The sequence below is a fragment of the Lithobates pipiens genome, unplaced genomic scaffold, assembly GCF_037356315.1.
Source record: "Lithobates pipiens isolate NorthernLeopardFrog02 unplaced genomic scaffold, aLitPip1_a1.2 Scaffold_8, whole genome shotgun sequence".
In the NCBI taxonomy this organism is placed as follows: Eukaryota; Metazoa; Chordata; class Amphibia; order Anura; family Ranidae; genus Lithobates; species Lithobates pipiens.
The window spans coordinates 54,319,847-54,342,549 of NW_027507903.1; the positions used below are offsets into that span (position 1 = coordinate 54,319,847).

General features: G+C 39.9%; 1 protein-coding gene across 2 annotated transcripts in view; it reads left to right on the forward strand.

The window, feature by feature from the left end:
• Positions 1–22,703, forward strand: part of IL16 (interleukin 16) — a 208,973-nt gene that overhangs the window by 18,180 nt on the left and 168,090 nt on the right. The window contains exon 1 of one of the 2 annotated variants that reach the window (XM_077472003.1): positions 22,289–22,488. The exons of the other annotated variant lie outside the window; for it this stretch is intronic. The gene's annotated coding sequence lies outside the window, so the exon portion shown is untranslated. Of the gene's footprint in view, positions 1–22,288; positions 22,489–22,703 lie in introns of those variants that run through there. 2 annotated transcript variants of the gene reach the window in all.

A 22,703-nucleotide genomic window follows, 5' to 3' on the forward strand; every position in this document is an offset into this window, starting at 1 on the left:
ATAATAGCATCACGCAGTTGCTGCAGATTTGTCAGCTGCACATCCATGAAGGGAATCTCCTGGGCAGGATGGATCCATGCTTTCATGTTGTTTACACCAAATTCTGCCATCTGAATGTCACAGCTGAAATCGAGACTCATCAGACCAGGCCACATTTTTTTCTGTTTCAATATGTTTATTGGAAAGTTGAATAAACAGGAATAAACAAGAGTCTACAATCTGCTCCTTGTGCGCCCTCGCAGGGGCTACAAAACATGAATATGAAACCAAAGGGCCAGCCATCACATTATACTTGTAATAAACAGAAGAAAAGGAGGGAATATGAGTAGGGGATGGTATCGAGGCTGGTTCCAGAACCAGGCAACTCGTTCCCTCGTCGTTTCCGGAGGGCAGGCCCTTCTTCCACTACCCCCTCCTACGGGGGGCAGCAGAATTCATTAGCAATGGGAGAGATTACAAAGAAGAGTGAAGAGAGATAGGGAACAAAAGAAGAAAAGATAGAGAGAAAAGAGGGGGAAGGAAGGAGGGGGAAAGTTCGGGCGTGGGTGCTTTGCCAAGGGGAGTTAGACCAAGCCTAGGCATGCTGCTTGGAGTGCGGGGAACTCATAGGAGATCCACGGTTCCCAGATTTTTAGAAATTTTGCATGAGAATCGTGAACAATACTAGACATACGTTCCTGAAGTAACATTGCAGTCATGCGGGTTTTAACACCTTGAAAGTCTACCCGTTGGGACTTCCAGGCTTGGGCAATGGTCCGCTTGGCCACTATAAATAGGTAAGTAGCCAACTTCTGTTGAGGGCCCCGCAAACCAGGTACCGGGCAATGTAGGAGAGCTAGCTTAGCGTCCCTTCGGATGGTTAGGTGGAAAAGTGTCTGCAGCAAACCAAAAATTCTAGACCAGAACCCCACCAGCCTTGGGCAAGCCCACCATGTATGCATAACATCACCTCGCTGTCCACAATTGCGGAAGCATCTGTCCGTACTCCCAGGGAAAGCCAGAGCTGTGCGGGCAGGTACCCAATACCATCGGAGCATTACTTTATATGCAGCCTCCAGGGTATTCGTGTTAAACGAGCATTTGGTGATTGTTTTCCAGGCCCTGCTCCAGTCCTCTGGGTTTACTGGGGTCCGAAGGTCCTTTTCCCATTGAGTCATATAAGAGAGGGGTGCTGATGGCGGACGGCTATTCAGAGAGGCATAAATGGCCGAAATAAGGCCTGGGGACCCTGGGGCATATTGGCATGAATGTTCAAAAAAAGTTTTTTGGAAGGGGTAGGTGGACCTGCGGCGCAACGCTGCAATCCAGTGCTTTAATTGGATAAAGTGATAATGCTCATTAGCCGGCGCCCCGTGTGTTTCCCGGATACTCTCCCAGGAGGGGAATAAGCGTGAGGAAAGAAAATTTTGGACTTGTGGGTAGCCATGTGAGGACCACCAGGAAAATGCCAGTCCCGGGGGGAAAAGAGGGTTATGGGTGATGGGAAGTAGGGGTAGAAAGGGGGACATCAGATTGCTGGAAAAGCGAACTGAGTCCCACACCTGCAGACTATGTAGGAGCATGGGGCTTAGGGAGGGAGGGCGCAGATTTCTGGGGAGCCAGAGGAGTGCCTGAAGTGCACAAGGGTCACAGCCAGGCACCTCCAGGAGCACCCACAGAGGAACATCCATGGTTGCATGGAGCATAGTCAACGGAGCGATCTGGGCCGCCGTGTAGTATTTAGAGATATTGGGGACCCCCAAGCCTCCCCGGAGCCTATGGGTATAAAGGGTTGCTCTAGATACCCTGGGGCGTTTGCGCGCCCATATAAATTGGAGTATCCTATTCTGCAGGAGTCGAAGAAAAAAAGTGGGTACCCGGACAGGCAAAGTACGAAAATAATAAAGGACTTTAGGGAGGATGGTCATCTTCGCCGCCGAGATCCTGCCTACCCATGAGAGTGTGGGGAATTGCCAGGCTTGCATAAGGGTGGACACCGTTCGCAACAGGGGATAATAATTGGCTGAGAAAAGGGAGGAATAAGACGGCGCCAATTTGACACCTAAATAATTAATCGAGTGGGATACCCAACGGTATGGAAAATGGTCCTGGAGGCGCTGCACCAGTTCCAGAAGGAGGTTAACATTCATCGCTGTGGTCTTGGAGAGGTTAATTTGAAGACCTGAGAAGGCCGAAAATCGGTCTAATACTAGTTGCAGGTTGGGCAGGGAGATAAGCGGGTTGGACAGGGTCAATAGGGCGTCATCCGCAAAGAGGTTCACTTTGTATTGAGTGCCCGCGTAAGGGATTCCCGAGATATCACCATTGGCCCTGATCGCCGCCGCCAGCGGCTCCAATGCCAGGATAAATAGTGCCGGGGACAGGGGGCATCCCTGTCTAGTCCCCCAGAGTATCGGGAAAGGTTCAGAAAGGAAGCCCGCATATTTCACCGATGCCGACGGTGCGGAATAGAGGGCCTGGATCCATTGAAGGAAATGTGGTCCAAATCCCCATTTGGTTAGAACAAAGTAAAGGTAGTCCCAGGAAAGCGAATCAAACGCTTTATAGATATCTAGGGATAGCAAAAGTCCTGGTATTTTACGCTGACGAAGTATATGAAGGAGATGGACCCCCTTGCGGACATTGTCCACCGCCTGGCGACCGGGCACAAAGCCCACCTGATCCCTGTGAATGAGGGCCTGAAGATATCTGTTGACTCGCGTGCTCAGAACCTTTCCCAGGACCTTCAGGTCAACATTCAGGCCACATTTTTTTCAATCTTCAATTGTCCAATTTTGGTGAGCCTGTGCGAATTGTAGCCTTTGTTTCCTGTTCTTAGCTGACAGAAGTGGCACCCGTTGTGGTCTTTTGCTGCTGTAAACCATCGGCTTTGAGGTTTGATGTGTTGTGCTTTCAGAGATGGTATTCTACGTACCTTGGTTGTAATGAGTGCTTAATTAAGTAACTGTTGCCTTTCTATCATCTCAAACTGGTCTGTCGATTCTCCTCTGACATCGACAATGCATTTTTGTCCACAAAACTGCTGCTCATTGGAAATTTAGGAATTCTAGATGTTTTCTTTAACATAGCGAATCTTCACTTTTTGAGCTCAAAGCCAATTTAATGACTTTGACAGCCTGTATCATGTCATTTTTGCTTTTGCTCATAGTTTCACTATAACAAATAAATGCTATCATTACATTACTTCCTATAGGTTATGTGAAAAAGTTTGGGATGGCCACAGGGGAATCATGTCTTATATTTTCTTGTCCTGTCATTAATTAAGATAATTTAGGTCCATAAGACCTCTTTACCAATTTAAACCACGGTGGAACCAACCTGTTTGCCTGCTAGATCAAGACAGATTTAGGAGTATCCAGATACCCACGAATCTACAATTTAAAAACGGATGATGGTTTTGAACAGCCACTTTGCTGCTGGGCCTTTAAAGCTGATTAGCATAGACCCACAGTTATTGTAGGCTCATTTTAGATAAACAACTTATTAAACAAAACTTTTATTTGTGAGTTATGAAGTGCAGTATTGAAATGGCCTGCCCTGTACGCTGCAGCCTACTACTACACAAGGGACGGCATTCAGCCTCCCACAGCCTGTGGTCTCCACAAGTCATATTTAGAATGCCTGCCTTCTTATACAAAGGACTTTCTTTGTTAATCAGACCATGTGCGTTTGGGCCATATGACAGCCTGTGAGAGATTAAAGAACATTCAGAATAGTGCCTCTTGACAAGGTCAGTTTTATTTTGTTTTGCAGGGAAATTGTTGGAGTTTTCCGATCAATCCAGGAACTTTATCCTGAAATATCTCAGTTATCTCTGGTTCGTTATGTCGGAAAATGGAGAAAGAAAACAGACATGTTGCTGCAATGGATTCCAATCCTAATGGCTTTAGTAGATGAGAAGCCATGACATTCTTACATTTATTCAACATACTGTATCTATTTTAAACACCATGGAATCATAAAACTTTATTATATAGCAATTTTAATTTATAGGGTTATTTCAAGAGAGTCTCAACCTAAGAGTAAACATATAATATATTGCAGCTTATCAGTCCTTAGATGTGGTAGAGGTGGTACTGGTAGGATGGTGTGTATTCAGTTTTATTTTTTAAGTGTCTTTTAAGTAATCCAATTCCTGCCTTAGGGTGGCTTTGTTTACTCACCATACTGTATTTATGGTGGGGGTAGTGTTGTTACATAGTTACACAGCTACATAGTAGGTGAGGTTGAAAAAAGACACAAGTCCATCAAGTCCAACCTATGTGTGTGATTATATGTCAGTATTACATTGTATACCCCTGTATGTTGCGGTCTTTCAGGTGCTTATCTAATAGTTTTTTTAAACTATTGATGCTCCCACTGAAACCACCGCCTGTGGAAGGGAATTCCACATCCTTGCCGCTCTTACAGTAAAGACCCTCTATGCAGTTTAAGGTTAAACCTCTTTTGCTCTAATTTTAATGAGTGGCCACGTGTCTTGTTAAACTCCCTTCTGCAAAAAAGTTTTATCCTTACTGTGGGGTCACCAGTATTGTATTTGTAAATTGAAATCATATCCCCTCTCAAGTGTCTCTTCTTCAGAGAGAATAAGTTCAGTGCTTGTAACGTTTCTTCATAACTAACATCCTCCAGACCCTTTATTAGCTCAGTTGCCCTTCTTTGTACTCACTCCATTTCCAGTACATCCTTCCTGAGAACTGGTGCCTAGAACTGGACAGCATACTCCGGGTGAGGGCAGACCAGAGTCTTGTAGAGTGGGAGAATTATCATTTTATCTCTGGTGTTAATCCCCTTTTTAATGCATGCCAATATTCTGTTTGCTTTGTTCGCAGCAGCTTGTCATTGCATGCCATTGCTGAGCCTATCATCTACTAGGACCCCAGGTCCTTTTCCATCCTAGATTCCCCCAGAGGCTCACCCGCTAGTGAGTAGATTTTCTACATCCTGCAGAGAAGTTATTGCCCTGCTTTGCTTAGTGTCATCCACAAATACATCAAGTTAGAACCAAATCGTAAATCGCTTTAGTCACAAAACTAGTTAACTGCAAGCTTATTTCATATTGGTTAATAAATGCACATCATCACAGTGCAAATTTACTTGAGACCTATATGTTACACTATATTTTTATCACTGGACCTAAGTTTCAAAACTTTTGGTCAACTCTTTGAACATTCCCACATTTATGTTTATGAACATTTATGTATTATTTACCAGTGTTAACTATGTTACAGTATGTTATTCCAGGTTTTGACTGTTGAGTCATCCAAGTAGTCATACACATTGTCTATATTGTATATATTGCAAAATACTGCAATAATTGTCTCAGAGATAGTCCCTGGTTATAAGCCCCCATATTCTTGTTCCATCACAAAGTCACATTCTGAACTTAAAACAATGCAGAGCATGCTTTGCAAAAATCCCAGAGCCATTAACTGGATGAATGTTTTACGTATGGGTTTGGTATGTCTACTGTTTTCACCAAGGAGCTTTCTAGGTGAAGGTTTTCACCTGGAAAGCTCCTTGCGTTTATAATATAAAGCATAGTTTATAATACATAAAATAACTGTTTTGTCTCACCTGCCATATCTGCTTAGGTTGTTACAATTAGGGAAAGAATCCATAAAAGACCATTCTGGAATTTTGTAAAGATGTTTTGCGACATTTATTCCTGGCATCTTGCCACTTTTGTGTTTTTCCTTCTATGCTGCAGTGAAGAGGATAGCGTAGAGACCAAGACAGCTTGGCTGCCTACCCAGGTAGTCTCCAGGGCTAATGAACATGCAGATGAAGTATTATGTGACAAAGTGTTAAGGCTCATACACACTGTTAGAAAACCAGGTGAGCATTTTCACATCGTATAGTGTGTACACAACTTTCAACAGCCGATTCTGACTTTTCGTATGAAAATTCCCAAAGGAACAAATACTAAAATATTTCTCATATGTAAACAGAATGAATGATTTTTGTTTAATGTGTACTGTTTTCGTAATGATTTTTATACAATAAAAATCACAAAAGAAAGATTGCGCATGATCAAAAAAAAAAAAAAAAGCCTTTTTCGTATAAGAATTTTTGTTGTTCATCAGTTTCGATTTGCAGTGAAACAACGAGGAAAATTGGACGATCATTCGCCCAATTTTCTTATAGTGTGTACCCCACTTTACAAGCATTGCAAGCCAGTCACCAAAAGAGACATTCCAATCTACCCTACCCCCTTGCACCATTGAGAAGTGAAAAGCATGGAAAGCATGGGATGCTTCCAAATCACTTATCTTCCCACTTATTGTTATAATGAATATGGGGCCAGTGGAGTAGGGAATATGTTGTAGGTTTTCAAGTTTTCACTTGTGTAAGAGAAAGGCTAATTGTGGTCCTACAAGACATGGCATTCTTTGCCTTTTGGCTAAGATCAAGTGTGGTCCTTAACGGTGTTGAGCAGGGGTGCACTGCCATCATTCTGGCCTCCTGGCTGAGACAGCTGGTTGTATAGTATCCCAGTTAGTATGACAGGGGGCCCTGAGGGATCTTCGCTTGAGAACTGAAACCTTAGTGTCCCTGGGCAGTGTAGACCAGGAGTAATTTCCTGGTGGAGGCTTCCAAGGGGCCCATTGCCAACTGATTTGAGCATTGCTACCAGGTCTGGCCGGGGGCTGGAGGACAGAGATCCTGTGCTGTCAAGTGCCCCTGGGAGTGGGGTCCTGGGAGTGCTGGAGTAATACTATGGATTTGGGACCCCACTGTGTGCACTAGGCCATGACATCTTTGCTTTTTTCTACAATATGCCTCATGGGCTAGGCTTTTTGACTGAGATGAGGGAGATTTTTGTTACAGGCAACAAGGCCTAGTCAATGCACTAGGACCTATATCGGCACCTTTTTTATTTTATATTTTTGTATTTATTTTTATTCTATCAAGGATCGACAAGGTGTCCGCACACGGACACTGGTGTCTGTGAGCAGTCCTTGCAGGGTCCACCGAGGCTGCTGCTCTCTGACTCACTGAGATTGTCCCTCCCTCACCCCCCCATGCGATGGCTTGGGCCTTGGCTCCAGTCCTTCCTGTGTACTGTGTAGACAGAGATGTGCCGCCGGCGCCACCCACTCAAGTGGAGTGGTGGTGGAGTGATCTCATGGGACTGTCTGTGTTGTGCAGTGGCCAACCAGCTCAGGAGAGAGAGAACTGGAGAACAGGCAGGCAGCCTGAGCCGAGGAGGAGGAGGAAGCAAGGAGGACTCGTGGAGTGGAAAATACATATATATAATAGAGACCAGAGAGCCTGGAGTGTGGTGTTGCAGGAAAACCTGGGGATTCTATTCTATATACAGGTGAAAAAAAAGGTAAAATTAAGAAGACTAATGCCCCATACACACGATCTGAAAATCGTACGAAAAATAACACATTTGAATCGATCGTGTGATAATCAGATCATTGGTATAGAGCAGTGATGGCGAACCTTGGCACTCCTGATGTTTTGGAACTACATTTCCCATGATGCTCCACTACACTGCAGAGTGCATGAGCATCATGGGAAATGTAGTTCCAAAACATCTGGGGTGCCAAGGTTCGCCATCACTGGTATAGAGCTTTTGAGAGTCAATCAGGACAGTACATCCGATATTATTCTATCGGACATGCATTGAAATTTTCTTCATGCGATGCCAGATCGTATGATTTTCGTTTAATCAGTACAGCTGTTGCTCGAAAATGCAATACAAATGCATTACAACACATTATTATTTTTATTCTGTCGTACGAGAATTTTCGTGACATTAGTAAATTCATCAGATTCAGTGTGAGATTAGCAAGCAAAAAAACCGGACGATTCGACCGACAATCTCATCGTGTGTACGGGGCATAAGTAAAGGGAGATCTGTTCTATGGGGGACCTGCCCTGGCCTGGCCTGCTCTAAAGGAGGATCTATATGGTTATATGGGCTATACTAAGCCCCTCCCATTCATGACATTGTCAAAAAGGGGTGGAGCATGGATGACCTTAAAATAATGCCCCCCCCCAAAAAAAAAGTTCTGCGAAAGCCCATGAGGTTCCTTCCTCCCCTGCTTTGGGGGGCTCTCTTTAGTGCTCATTAGTTGGATTCGGCTGATCATGAGATAAGGGGTCCATTGGGTCTTTTGGCTAGGTGGACCCTACCCCTGTCAAGAGTCATGCACCCTGAAGGGTTCCTTCCTTTACAGACACATGCTTAGTGCATATTTTTTGTTCACTTTTGGTGTTTAGTTTATGTTCACCGCATTGTGGGCTCAATAAAAGAGAAAAAAAGACACTGCATTACTGACAAACGAGTGGTTTAAGTCTTTAACCTTTATTTCCAATGAACTGCGAATCACAAAAAAAAAATTTTGGCATGTTATTTTGTGCTTGATGAAGTATAGAAAGGGTTGAAAAAAGATGACTGCTGATTCCTGATATATCAATCCCTTTGAAGGTTCCCAACAGCTGCACACTGCCTGTTTCTGGATTTTTCATTCAGAATGCTAACATGCAATACACCCAGTGAGCCATGGCTACAAGGGAAGAGAATAAAGATACTGTTGCCCCCAAAGTGTCCCGTGTCACACTATAAGACATAGAGGAGAGCCACTTCAGTAAAATTGCTTTTATTTCATATAAAACTAGTAAAAGTCTCACTTACATAAAGAATCAATGGTATGCAGATAAACGACCAGCCGTTCCCTCAAGCAGGTAAATGTCTCGGAATAAAGGTCACAACATTATCCGCAGATCGCTGGGGGGAAGCTCAGTTGTGCTCTGCACACAGCAGAGACACAGACCGGCTTGTGAGAACAGCGTATGACGTCAGCGGAAGACACCAGGAGACACAACGCGTTTCTGAGCATGCGCCAAGTCCAGAACGGACATGCGCGCTCCTTTATCAAGTGTAGGTGTAGAGAAAACAACAGTGAACGGCATTTAAATAAGGATATGAGAGGACAACAGAATTAACCCAACAATGTATGCTAACAGGATGAAGTAACAACCCCATTAAAAGGTACTGATCACAATGACTGGAATATATATAATATAAATAAAGCTAATGGTGAAATTAATAAGAATAGACAAAAAATATAAATGAAAATAAATATAAATAAATGAATGAAAATAAAAATAAATAAATATAAAAATAAATAGAAAATTGAAAATAAAAATTTATTTAAATGAAAAATAGAAATAAAATAAAAATAAGAAAAAAAGTAAGAATAATTGAAAAAATATATTAACTAGAAAAAAATATATATGATGATGAATAATTCCCCGAAAATATATTCGAACAATTATAAAAAACTATAAGGGAGAAAATTAATAAATAAATACATGAAAAAAATGATTAATGAAAAAATCTTAATAAATAACAAATGAATGAATGACAAAAGATTTTTAAATAAATCAATGATGAAAGAAAAAATAATAATAAATAAGTGAATGAGCTAACAATAAAAAAATAATACAAATAATTAGTATAAGACGATACTGATGTGCGATAACTGTAAAAAATAATAATAAAAATAGAAATAGAAATAAAAATAAAAGTAATAATATATTATTATATTCACTAAGCTTGTATCTATGCCCAGGAGGGTGCTCAGATATAAATGCATGTAGATCCAACTTTAACGTACCCATGAGTACACATAAAATCTCTTATAAAGATAAACATTCCCAAAAGTTGGAATATAAAATCAATTACATATAATAAAGGATCAAATAAAGAAAAAAGGGAGGACAAAAGGAGAGGAAGTGTCTATATTCTCAGAGGTTAAAAGAATGGTGTGTATCTCGATTTCCTCATTAAGGCCATTAGGGGCAAGAGTGTCCAAAGAAAAAATCCAAAAAGTTCTGCGCCCACATAATTTGGAGAAACGTTCTGCCTCGGACAATCCTGCAGGTATGGATTCAATAACCCAGACCTGGAGGCCTGTAGTAGACCGGTCATGAAACTCTAAAAAGCGCCGAGGCACACTATGTTTATCAGAACACAATTCGATCAATCGACGGTGCTTACCAAAGCGCTGTCTAAGTGGGCATATTGTGCGGCCTATGTACAGCATTCTGCATGGACAAGTAAGGCCATAAACAACGTAATTACTAGAGCAGTTGTGGAATTGGGTAGCTGGGTACGTAACTCTTTTATGAACAAAACTCTTCTGGCCGTGATTAACAAAATCACAAGTCTTACAAAGGGATTTGTTACACCTGTACATCCCTACAAGTGGAATAAAACAAAGAGGATTGGGGTCATATTTACACTTCAGCTTACTAGGTGCTATCTTGTTTTTAAGGGTAGGTGCCCTCCTGTAAGTGACCTTAGGTCTATCGCTCAAGGAGGAACTCAGATGCGGGTCCTGTTTTAGAATACTCCAATGTTTTCCTAAGATGTGTTCCATTTTCTTGTACTGTCTATGGAACCCAGTAATGAAGCGTACAACAGGTTCTTCCGGAGGTTTAGCAATCTTTGTTTTTTTTCCAGGAAGATAAGCGTATGCTTGTTCCACCAAATCTGGGGGATAACCCTTCTCAATAAACTTTTCTTTAAGTAGAGAGCTCTGTGTTATGTAATCGCAATCTCTAGTGCAATTCTGTCTAAGTCTACAGAACTGTCCCTTAGGGATGTTTTTCACCCACAAGGGGTGGTGGCAACTAGCATAATGTAGATATGAAGTGCCTGCAGTGGGTTTAATGTAATTGCGAGCAAAGATTTTATTTCCTTCATGGTTAAGCTCTAAATCGAGGAAAGCCAAGCTCTCCTTATTCCACACTGCAGAGAAAGAAAGGCCCAGATCATTACCATTACAATAGGTGACAAACTCGTCTACCTGGGATGCAGTGCCATCCCAGATAATCACGATATCGTCGATGTATCAACCAAGAAATACCACCTGTTGAACAAAGCGATTGTTGTTACAAATATACAGATTTTCCCATAGAACCATGGTTAGATTAGCATAGGAGGGCGCATAATTAGCGCCCATCGCTGTGCCATGGGTCTGTAGGTAAAACTGGGCCTCAAATTGGAAGTAGTTATGGGTTAGACAATAAGCCGTGGCTTCCAAGATAAATAAAGCTTGTCTAGTATTGAGGTTAGAGTCAAGCGTTAGAAAATATTGCACTGCTGATAGGCCTACATCGTGTGGAATTGAAGTATATAGAGAATTAACATCCAGGGATAACCAAGAATAATTCTCATTCCAAGTATAAGGGGACAAGAAATCCAGAAGATGTATGGAATCTCATATGTATGATGGCAGGTCGTGAGCCAAGGGTTGCAAGAAAAAATCAATGTACACAGAGAAGCCGCTACTAACACTATTCATAGATGCCACAATGGGTCTACCTGGTGGATGAGATGCATCTTTATGTACTTTCGGCAAGTGATAGAAGTAGGGCGTACTGTAAAAATCTTTCCGTAAGAAAAGAGCTTCTTTTTTGTCAATGATTTGATCCGAAATGGCTTTTTGGATAAGAGCCTCTGCTTTGTGACCTTTATTCTGAGACATTTACCTGCTTGAGGGAACGGCTGGTCGTTTATCTGCATACCATTGATTCTTTATGTAAGTGAGACTTTTACTTGTTTTATATGAAATAAAAGCAATTTTACTGAAGTGGCGCTCCTCTATGTCTTATATTTTCTCCTGCTTATGAGCTGACTTCACTCTGGAGAGGAGCTGCCGCCTTTGATCTTGCAGATGTACCATCGGTCCATCCATCCATTACAGCCAGCAAGTGACCTCAATTGGATCAGTCACAGTGTTCAAGTACTTTTGAATCTTTGAATGAACTTTTAAACATTATACTTTTTAAATAAACATTATTATATTGTTAGACATCTGATCTTCAAGCGCCAGCACCCTGTGTTGTCTTTATTATGTGCTTTTAGTGAAGTCTGGACTGGCAGCTGATTGTATCAGTGTCTTTTATTATTGTTGTTAACACTTTACATCTATTATATTGATTTATTAATTAATCTATGTTATATAGAGATTTTTGGTCAATTAATAATTTAATTTAATTTTTTTTTTTCTGTTATGGATTTTATTAATGACATTGAATTTCATAAATATGATGTGGTTGATAATTTATATACAAGTCTTCCTCCCAAGTTATTTTGTAACTCTTCTAAGCTTAGTAGATCTGACCGTTATACCCTTTGTGGCAAAATTAAAAAATTAGAGAGGCTAATACATTCAGCCAATACTCAATGGTGGAAAGAATTCTTTACAAAAAAATATTTACAACAAAAATTTTCCCCTAGGGGTTTAAGGATCCTTAAAAATTGTTCTTTCTTGGATGCCTCCCACATCAAAGAATGGGAGGGCATAGCGGAATTTTGCACGGCCAAGTGGCTGGAGGTTCTCGCTAGCCAGAGACGTATAAAATTTGATGAATCGACTCATGTACAGATGCTCTCCTCAGAGATTGTTGCCTATCATCTAAAAGTCCCGCCCACTTGGCTAGAAACACTTAAAAAGAACACCAAAACCAAAGAAAATAGTCTTATTGAGACTAAATTAAAAAAGTTCTATAGAGACATAGAGGATTATTCCCATGATAGGATATTCTGCTGGAAAGAAAAGAAAATCATACAATCACTAATGGCATTGCAACCCTTTTCTAGAATACCAAATAATCAAAAGATGATCAATCAAAATAGAAACTATTCAGCTTCTAAAAATAATATAGATTATCTCTCTTCTTGCAAAGGTAGTGGAATAATTAGTGACTGTAATATACATAGAGCAAGTCCATTACCTCCCAGGACACAGCCTATACATGGGTCTAGAGATAGACGCATGCACAAACAGACCAGTAAGAACAACAGACCAAAAATTACTTCTTCTGTGGGACATATAAGTAATATATCCACAACCCTTGAGCCTGCCTCTAAGTCATGTGTCGTGCCTACTGTGGCTTCCAAAGAATCTATTTCCCTTAATTTAATTCCCTCTATTAGTGTAGATAAGACTAAAGCTGTCATTGATAATGGAGAAAAACCTGTTGTGACTATGTCACCCCCTGATTTGCTTGTAGGTGACTTTGATAAAGGTGAGATTCCCTCTCACTCGGCCGCCTTGTCCTTCTCGCCTTTTTTAGAGAAGGACCTGCACCAAAAACATTGAATAAAAAGAAAATTCACAGACGAAGGTGTAGAGGCGGACGGAGAAAACATAAACATCAGCGCTAAACTTCAGAAACGATAAAAATATTCAATCTATCATCTCATGAGCTGACCCAGGAGGATATTTCCCTGCTGAGCAGAGGCCTGACCTTCTCTCCTACTGTACAGCCTAATTCTTTCCAATTATTTAAAGATCTGAATACATTTATTAGAAATCTTACTCTGAAAAGATACTTTCATCTGCAAACCGTTAAAGATCAAGCTTCTAGTTCAGTCACACCTCAGTCTAACGCAGCCCTTATAGGTTCTGATTCAGAGGATTGTGCTGACAGCCCCACTAGTATTTTTAGTGTTTATAATGATTGTCCAGATCCTGAGGAAAATATTATGGACCCTGATTGGGAACTCTTTACACAACACGTCCAGACATCACCTCCAGTATTACATACTGGCTTTAAACCAAAATCCTCCTTTTTCCCCACTAAGTCTAAGGGACCTTATGTAGAGTCGTTTTATAGAGTAGTTATGGCCGACCTACAAAAATTGTGCCAACAATCTGACAAAAAACAGAAATATTGTATTAACAATTTAACGCCTGGAAAGAAGACATCACTCAAACGATTTTTAGATAACCCTGATCTCGTCATCAATCAGCAGATAAAGGGGGTGGGATCGTCATACAAGGCAGACCATCTTATGTGGCAGAGGCGATGAGATTGCTTTCTGATAAAAAAACTTACAAAAAATGATCTAATGATGCCTTACCCTCTTTCCGTATTGAAGCCGTTCCCTCAAGCAGGTAAATGTCTCAGAATAAAGGTCACAAAGCAGAGGCTCTTATCCAAAAAGCCATTTTGGATCAAATCATAGACAAAAAAGAAGCTCTTTTCTTACGGAAAGATTTTTACAGTACGCCCTACTTCTATCACTTACCGAAAGTACATAGGGATGCATCTCATCCACCAGGTAGACCCATTGCGGCATCTATGAATAGTATTAGTAGCGGCTTCTCTTTGTACATTGATTCTTTCTTGCAACCCTTGGCTCAGGACCTGCCATCATACATATGAGATTCCATACATCTTCTGGATCTCTTGTCCCCTTATACTTGGAATGAGAATTACTCTTGGTTATCCCTGGATGTTAATTCTCTATATACTTCAATTCCACGCGATGTAGGCCTATCAGCAGTGCAATATTTTCTAATGCTTGACTCTAACCTCAATACTAGACAAGCTTCATTTATCTTGGAAGCCACGGTTTATTGTCTAACCCATAACTACTTCCAATTTGAGGCCCAGTTTTACCTACAGACCCATGGCACAGCAATGGGCGCTAATTTTGAGCCCTCCTATGCTAATCTAACCATGGGTCTGTGGGAAAATCGGTATATTTGTAACAACAATCCCTTTGCTCAACGGGGGGTATTTTTTGGTCGATACATCGATGATATTGTCATTATCTGGGAATGGCGCTCCATCCCAGGTAGATGAGTTTGTCACCTATTGTAATGGTAATGATCTGGGCCTTTCTTTCTCTGCAGTGTGGAATAAGGAGAGCTTGGCTTTCCTCGATTTAGAGCTTAACCATGAAGGAAATAAAAACTTTGCTCGCAATTACATTAAACCCACTGCAGGCAATTCACATCTACATTATGATAGTTGCCACCACCCCTTGTGGGTGAAAAACATCCCTAAGGGACAGTTCTGTAGACTTAGACAGAATTGCACTAGAGATTGCGATTACATAACACAGAGTTCTCTACTTAAAGAAAAGTTTATTGAGAAGGGTTATCCCCCAGATTTGGTGGAACAAGTATACAACGCTTATCTTTCCGGAAAAAAAACAAGGATGGCTAAACCTCCGGAAGAACCTGTTGTACGCTTTATTACTGGGTTCCATAGACAGTACAAGAAAATGGAACACATCTTAGGAAAACATTGGAGTATTCTAAAACAGGACCCACATCTGAGTTACTCCTTGAGCGATAGACCTAAGGTCACTTACAGGAGGGCACCTACCCTTAAAAACAAAACAGCACCTAGTAAGCTGAAGTGTAAATATGACCCCAATCCTCTTTGTTTTATTCCACTTGTAGGGATGTACAGGTGTAACAAATCCCTTTGTAAGACTTGTGATTTTGTTAATCACGGCCAGAAGAGTTTTGTTCATTAAGGAGTTACGTACCCAGCTACCCAATTCCACAACTGCTTTAGTAATTACGTTGTTTATGGCCTTACTTGTCCATGCAGAATGCTGTACATAGGCCGCACAATATGCCCACTTAGACAGCGCTTTGGTAAGCACCGTTGATTGATCGAATTGGGTTCTGATAAACATAGTGTGCCTCTGCACTTTTTAGAGTTTCATGACCGGTCTACTACAGGCCTCCAGGTCTGGGTTATTGAATCCATACCTGCAGGAGTATCCGAGGCAGAAAGTTTCTACAAATTATGTGAGCGCAAAACTTTTTGGATTTTTTCTTTGGACACTCTTGCCCCTAATGTCCTTAATGAGGAAATCGAGATACACACAATTCTTTAAACATCTGAGAATATAGACACTTCCTCTCCTTTTGTCCTCCCTTTTTTTTTTCTTTGATCCTTTTTTATATGTAATTGATTTTATATTCACATTATTGGGAATGTTTATCTTTATAAGAAATTTGTTGTGTACTCATGGGTACGTTAAAGTTGGATCTACATGCATTTATATCTGAGCATCCTCCTGGGCATAGATACAAGCTTAGTGAATATAATAATATAGTATTACTTTTATTTCTATTTTTATTATTATTTTTTACAGTTATCACACATCAGTATCGTCTTATACTAATTATTTTTATTACTTTTATTTTTTATTGTTAGCTCATTCACTTATTTATTATTCTTTTTTCATTCATCATTGATTTATTTAAAAATATTTTGTCATTCATTCATTTGTTATTTATTAAGATTTTTTCATTAATCATTTTTTTCATTAATTAATTAATTAATGAATTTTCTCCCTTATAGTTTTGTATAGCTCTTTGAATATATTTTCGGGGAATTATTCATCATCATATATATTTTTTTATAGTTCATATATTTTTTCCAATAATTCTTACTTTTTTTCTTATTTTTACTTTTATTTATATTTTATTTATATTTTTCATTTAAATTTATTTTTATTTTTAATTGTTCTATTTATTTTTATATTTATTTATTTACATTTTTTTTTTTTTTTCATTCATTTATTTATATTTATTTTCATTTAGATTTGTTGTCTATTTTTTTTAATTTCACCATTAACTTTATATATATATATATATATATATATATATATATATATATATATATATATATATATATATATATATTCCAGTCATTGTGATCAGTACCTTTTAATGGGGTTGTTACTTCAGCCTGTTAGCATACATTATTGGGTTAATTCTGTTGTCCTCTCATATCCTTATTTAAATGCCGTTCACTGTTGTTTTCTCTACACCTACACTTGATAAAGGAGCGCGCATGTCCGTTCTGGACTTGGCGCATGCTCAGAAACGCGCTATGACCCTGGTGTCTTCCGCTGACGTCATACGCTGTTCTCACGAACGGTCTGTGTCTCTTCTGTGTGCAGAGCACAGCTGAGCTTCCCCCCAGCGCTCTGCGGATAATGTTGTGACCTTTATTCAGAGACATTTACCTGCTTGAGGGAACGGCTGGTCGTCTATCTGCATACCATTGATTCTTTTTGTAAGTGAGACTTTTACTTGTTGTATATGAAATAAAAGCAATTTTACTGAAGTGGCGCTCCTCTATGTCTTATATTTTCTCCTGCTTATGAGCTGACTTCACTCTGGAGAGGAGCTGTCGCCTTTGATCTTGCAAATGTACCATCGGTCCATCCATCCATTACAGCCAGCAAGTGACCTCAATTGGATCAGTCACAGTGTTCAAGTACTTTTGAATCTTTGAATGAACTTTTAAACATTAGACTTATTTTAATTATATTGTTAGTTAGACATCTGATCTTCAAGCTCTAGCACCCTGCGTTGTCTCTATTATGTGCTTTTAGTGAAGTCTGGACTGGCAGCTGGTTGTATCTCTGTCTTTTATTATTGTTGTTAACACTTTACATCTATTATATTGATTTATTAATTAATCTATGTTATATAGAGATTTTTGGTGAATTAATAATTTAATTTAATTTTTTTTTCTGTTATGGATTTTATTAATGACGTTGAATTTCATAAATATGATGTGCTTGATAATTTATATATAAGTCTTCCTCCCGAGTTATTTTGTAACTCTTCTAAGCTTAGTAGATCTGACCGTTATACCCTTTGTGGTAAATTAAAAAAATTAGAGAGGCTAATAGATTCAGCCAATACATTGCATTGTATCATTATCGAACAACATTTCCTACTGGTTTCACTGATAATACCCTTATTGACTTTAAAGTCTGGCTTTTGCCTGCAACACTCCAAAGAAGCTGTACTTCTAGAACCAATGGCCAGTTGACCACCTACTCCTCAAACTCCTTATTCCCGGCTCTGCTCTTAACTTTCTAAGCACTCCTTCAGTGTTATATATAACTTTATCTCCTCCTCTCCCCCTTTCCGTAGATGTCCGCCAATGCTCTATCCTGGTCCCTTCTGTTCTATTTCTACGCCTCTTTTCTTGGTTATTTACCAACCTCCCAGTCCTTCCAAAATCATCTGTCTCCGGATGACTTGCAAACTCTATCTCTCTACTTTTCAGCTCACCTCTTTAGTCTCCTTGTGCTTCACTAATCTACTAAATTACATATCAGTATGGATGTCACATCACTTCCTAGCGCACAATCTTTCAAAAATTTAGTTAATAATTTTCCAACTTTCCATGCATCACCCCCAGACTTTTCCATTGAGATCATAGTGCAAATATCCATCCCTTTATGCCAAGGTGCTGGGTGTAATCCTAGACTCTGAGTTTATTGTATTCATCACTACACGTAACTAAACAGCAGCACAGCCAAATATCACAGCAATTAATACTTATGTTATCGGATGTATAGTATGGGAAGAAGATTATGTTTTAATTCTGAACTGAATGTACAACTTGCAAGTCTACACGTAAAAGAGACTTACGTTACTACCAGAAGTGTCAGTGTCATTTACTGAGGAAGAGTACCTAACATGCAGGAATCTGTGTAACTATGGTGTATAGAAAATTATTTTATTCGGGAAGTCAAAGCTATGATAACCCATTGGGTCACAAAGCACAGAGCTTATGCAAGTCATGTGTACCAAGTTAACCCTTAACTTGGTACACATGACTTGCATAAGCTCTGTGCTTTGTGACCCAATGGTTTATCATAGCTTTGACTTCCCGAATAAAATAATGTGTACCAAGCAAACACTGAGTGAACCTTTATGATTGTGGAAGTAGAAGGTGAAGAAGGAGTAGCAGCAGCCAGCAGTGGAAGTGAGTGATGGGAGCATTCTTCGTGAAGGTGTACTCCGTGTTCCCCACCTAGTGGCTTGGTCTCCATCTTGGAGCCGGCCGGCTGTAGTACTGAACTCATCGAAAAGCCTAGCCTTGGGTCACGAGTGCAAGGCCTTGATAAACAGAAGTATGGTAGCTTCCATGTGTACCCTAGGGCTTATGTGTACATTGTGAAGGGCTATTGGAGTTTAGGATATACTCAGTATTACCTGCTCAAAATGCTACAGAAACCAATGTCAGGGCAGATAGAAAAAGATGTAGCCACCGGCTGAAGAGAAGATGGGACAAGGTCCTTCTGTAAAGGTTTGCATACATGGTGAAGGTGTAAAAGGGGGCCTCCGGCCTGAAGGTGTTAATGTCTGCACAGAACAGTGAGTTAGAGTGCTGCTTTAATGGCTTGTAGTAAGATTTGTGGCCCCCAAGGGGAAACCTCCCAACATGCTTAAATTGGGATGCACTAAATTTGACCTTGTTAAATACTAAAGCCAGCCAAACACTGTTCACATTTCAACCAGTTCTTGGTGAACTGCTTGAAATTTGCATAGAGGGTGTTCCTGTCTCGGGTATTCTGACAGCTGTTGCCAATTAATAGAGTGGATGGAGGAAGCTGTTAGATTTTGTTGTTTGTTCAGCAAGTCTGGCAAAAAATGTAATAGTGTATGGCCAACAGAGTACCATTATTAGCAAATGGACAAACCCCTGCACAGTTTTTAACTTTAGCCTCCATCTCACCAGTCTCTCTGTTATTTACATTGGTGTGGGTAGAAAATATATCCATGCCAAGGTACTTGCACTCTGGAATACTTTAGACTATTAGCATATGGTGAAGATAGACCCTGATATAGTTTTCCTCAGATGCCTCATCTCCTGCTAAACCAAAACCCTCTTGATTAGGCCTGTCATTAGCGGACCTTTTTGAATATCGTTATGGCGTAACATGGATGGGGAATTGACTTGGATGGCTTTATTTTTTGTTCAATGCCAAGGACAAATTTATATTATGAAACTTCTGCTTTGTGTTCTCAGATTCAAAAGTAAAATGCACATTCCCTTTACAAGACCCTACAGTTATTATTTTAACAATTAACCGGGAAACTGACTCATTGTGCCATTTAACAAGCGCAGCAGTATGCCATTTTAAAGTATTTGATCAGTTTGCATCAACTTTTTAAAATGTTATTTATTTCAGTTCTTGGCAAATAAAAACAATTTTCAGATGTTATGTGACTCTTGAGTATCCAGATTGCAGAAGAAAAAAGGCTCATAAAAGCTTTAATTGATCCATCTTTTCAACAAACACTGTATTTATAACTGGACTGCCAAGAAAATCCAGTACATGCTAAGAACAAATTATTTGCTATGGTACAAGCTTCCAACCCAAAGGACTTTTTGTTAAAACACAGGAAAACTTAATTAATCATAGTCAATGATATCCTTAAAATACTTAAATATAATGATAACCCAATGAGCTTAATAATGTAATGCATTAAACAATGCACAATGATTATCCAGACTGTGCAACACATTTGTTGCAAAAAAAATTGAGAGATGCACAATGTATTTTTGTGTGACGGGGTTGTAATCATGAGAAGTGAGAGAGTGCTTCCCACTACTGCTTGTTACTATTGGATGGGTTTGGGAGGATACAGAAATGTAAGGTGCAGACACAAGGGCTTATTTACTAATGGAGTTGAGATTCTTCACTCACAAAAATGTGTAAATGTTGAATTTATTTATCCTTTATTAATCATGTGAAAGCCACCTGCACATTATTGGGTATTCAAAGTGAATAAGAATTTGCTTTTCACATATTTGGATTTAATTTTAATTAACGTTGCGTATTATTACTTAATGGTACTTATTACCCTGAAAAAAAAAATGGATCCTGTTCCCTTAAAACATGCTGTGTAATTTGGTCCCCTGTTTAGCCTGAAATACTTGGCTGATCCTGCCTGGTTCAGCCCTCCCCCTGTAAACTGACCACAGTTTATGTCCCTCTGTCATCTGCTCTCTCCTCTGTCCTCCTCTCCCCCTCCCTCCCTGCCTGTCAGCTAGAGACACTGCCCTCCTGCTGCTAAAAAAATTATATTATATTCATCCCATCCCATCTGTTAAATAATAATATGTGTCCCATTGTCTGCACTGTGTGTCAATAGTGTCAATAGGCCATTACTGTGCCCCTTTCTTTATTTGATATATATATATATATATATATATATATATATATATATATATATATATATATATACACACACACACACACACACACACACACACACACATATATATATATATATATATATATACATATATATACATACATACATACACACATTATTATTATTATTCAGGATTTATATAGCGCCAACAGTTTGCGCAACGCTTTACAATATGAGGGCAGACAGTACACTTACAATACAAATCAATACAGGAGGGGTCAGGGGGTCAGGGGGTCCTGCTCGTTAGAGCTTACATTCTAGTCCCTGGGGAGTTATACCCAGATGGAGCTGGGTTTCTGTTGAATAGTCTGGAGCCCTGAGGAGTTGATCCCTGTGAGGATGGATTAATGAGCTGTGTGCCCCTGGAGCTCTTTGAACTGAAAGCTCAATTACTTTACAAGAGACTGCACCTATGGACTGTCCATGTACCAGGATCCAGTGAGTAAAACCTCTGCTTGTGGTATATACAACTTCATGGTCCCCAACTGTGAACTGTGGATTGTTCCATTCTATCTATACTTGTGCTGCAGCTGCTAAGCACAAGTATAGGTAGTGGGCCACTGTAGAAGCACACATTTTCCAAGTGAGGCTCCCCCTCCCTACCGGGTGATTGGCTAAGCTTTACCTAAGTGGGGATATTTCTTCTCCTGGGGTGTATTCCATCTCAATAAGGAATCTTCATTTCTGTCTGGTTACCAACTAGCTTAATCTGTGACTGTTTCGAGTAGACAATAACTTGGGAGGAGCGCTCTTTTATATTGTGGCCGCAGCAGTTAGGATAAATCTCAAACTTGGGCATACATGCCTCAAGTACCATAGTACTTTCTATGTGCATCCACTATCTAGGGCTCCTCCATATCTTTAGACAACTGGAAGTATAACTTGGCTCACTCTCTTATTTTCTTTCTGACCACCTTTGAACCCATGTCTACATCCGTGCCCTGATAGAGTGGCCAGATAATACAATTTATTGGCCACCCTGAAAGATGAGTCTTCGCCAGCCCAGCATTGGGATTTGGATGCATTTGCCATCTGCCACTAAGGGTTCCCATTTGTCGCCCCATTTGTCGCCCCATTTGTCTTTTCCACGGATCTGCCCCTACCCGGTGCCTGTCTTTTCGAGGTCAATCAGTATCACTTCTGTCCCGAGGAAGCAAATCTTTTTTCAAACACGTCAAGCACACAGAGGAGTTGTGGACCTGACTTTTTGATATCTACTCATACTATTCTATATATCGATGGACTTGTAACACCTACATGATTGGATCCATGCCTCCATGTTTGGAATTGGGTATCCGTTGAGCTACTATTGAGTAACGGGTGTTTTTTGTGATTTTATTGTGTGTGGTTTTTAACAATAATTGTAATAAAGATTATTTTGTTTTTACACATACTGCCTCATGTTGTGCCCACAAAATCTGTTATTTTTTGAGAAAGTCTAATCTACTTTCTCCTTCCTTTTTTCTGCTAAGCAAGAAATGTCCTCTGCCAACAAGATGTTCCATTTTGGAGTATCCTGCATCACCCCAAATCCCTTCCTAAGTTTCTACTAGCAAATAAACTTCCAAAAGATAATGATTAATGAGCTGGAGTGAATGGACAGTTATTGCTGCGTGCCTGGCTGCCTCTACGCTGTTTGGGAAAGAACCTGGTCTTCAGCAGCCCTTAGGGGGTAATGCTATTTATACTTTCCCTTTTTTACTGGTCTAGTTCATACTAAAGAAAGTAGATGAACCAAAGTATATGCTATATTGATCTGACACTTTGAAATCTAGGCAAGCTTGACTCCTTGGGCCCTACATATGAGTCATGTTTTTGTTGGGTCAGTTAGTTGCTGGAGCCTTTTGCATTTCTTCTCGCTTGTAATCTTCTGCACATAGCCTAATC